Source organism: Schistocerca piceifrons, chromosome 7, assembly GCF_021461385.2.
Source record: "Schistocerca piceifrons isolate TAMUIC-IGC-003096 chromosome 7, iqSchPice1.1, whole genome shotgun sequence".
Taxonomy (NCBI): Eukaryota; Metazoa; Arthropoda; class Insecta; order Orthoptera; family Acrididae; genus Schistocerca; species Schistocerca piceifrons.
In genome coordinates this window covers 196,567,179-196,568,812 of record NC_060144.1, presented here as the reverse complement: position 1 = coordinate 196,568,812, position 1,634 = coordinate 196,567,179, and the positions used below count along the sequence as shown (strand labels likewise).

The 1,634-nt window shown below is 46.9% G+C and overlaps 1 pseudogene; it reads left to right on the top strand.

Moving 5' to 3' along the window:
- The first annotated feature begins 1,289 nt into the window (after window positions 1–1,289).
- On the top strand, window positions 1,290–1,407 carry LOC124709166 (annotated as a pseudogene).
- Window positions 1,408–1,634: the final 227 nt, after the last annotated feature.

Here is a 1,634-nt window from a genome sequence, read left to right as displayed (position 1 = left end):
GTACAAGACTGTTATTTTCACACAGGCGGAACGTACTTTCATTACTGAAGGCAGCGCAATTTTATCGCCCAGTCAGACCTTTCTTGGCACTGGAGCAGATGTTTGCTGTGGTCCTGTGTTCCCAGAAGTGACCCGACTGGATGCCGATTTGGGACTACACCTGCTCAGCTGGACAGGTCACAATGAGCACGAAGGCATACAGACAGTCGTTTTTCCCTCGCTCTGTTTGCGAGTGGAACAGGAAAGGAAACGAGTAGTAGTGGTACAGGGTACCCTCCGCCACGCACCGTACGGTGGCTTGCGGAGTATCTGTGTTGGTGTAGATGTAGATCCTGAGGTCTCAAGGTATCGCAAATTTAGTAATGGAAGCGTGTGTGTGGGGTGGGGTGGGGGTGTTAAAAATGATCGATGGAGACCAACATTTGGCAACAGTAAGCAGACACAGAACGATGCGAATCTCAGTGGTGATGCAGGGATGAAGAGGCTTGCACAGGATGGAGTAGCGTGGAGAGCGGAATCAAATCAGTCCTCGGACAGAAAACCGCAACACCAACACATCATCTCAGACAGTCTTGGCATTCTCAGACATTCTTTGAAAGTTTGGATCCGGGCTTGATTGCAGCTCCACTGTGTTCTCTTTGACTACGCACAGGTTCTGGTGTTTCAGCAGAGAAACTCACTTGAAGTGATAACCAGGTTCTGAACGACAATTTAGTTCAAATTTGCAACTTAATCAATATAGTACACTAGCTACAATGGTCTTACGAGCAGCGTCCAGGGAAGGTAACCTGAGTACACGCCACTACCTCAAATGAAGACATCGCCTGTAAACAGTGGTAAGGGAGAAGTTGATTGTTTTGAGAAAATGCGTAGTACAGGTTCGTTAAATTCTAATAAATGAGTTACCTCGAGTGCATTTATTGTTATTTTTTATTCAGATAAGTCATTGTTTTCAAATATTTTTATTGTAACGACGTATTTTTAAGATTGCAGATTTCATCCAAAATTTTGTTCTTAAATATACGTCAGTCGTTACTTACCATTGTTTACTTGCAAAATGGTTAACACCAGATACCCTTGACTTACCACTGTTTACTTGCTGCGCCAAACCCCTCAAAAATACGAATTTCTGGTCAGCACTGTTTCAGTTTATGACACCAAGATTTTCCGACGTAATGAAGTATTGCAACCTCAAAAACTAGTCTATGATTCAGCACAAGGTTAAGAATGCATCTTAACATTCTGCCATCACGCTCCCACATAAATTCACGTAAACAGTGGTAAGAGACGCCAACGGCCTTGCCGCAGTGGTAACACCGGTTCCCGTCAGATCACCGAAGTTAAGCGCTGTCGGGCTGGGCTAGCACTTGGATGGGTGACCATCCGGTCTGCCGAGCGCTGTTGGCAAGCGGGGTGTACTCAGCCCTTGTGAGGCAAACTGAGGAGCTACTTGATTGAGAGGTAGCGGCTCCGGTCTCGGAAACTGACATGCGACCGGGAGAGCGGTGTGCTGACCACATGCTCCTCCATGTCCGCATCCAGTGATGCCTGTGGGCTGAGGATGACGAGGCGGCCGGTCGGTACCGTTGGGCCTTCATGACCTGTTCGGGAGGAGTTTTAGTTTTCTAATGGTA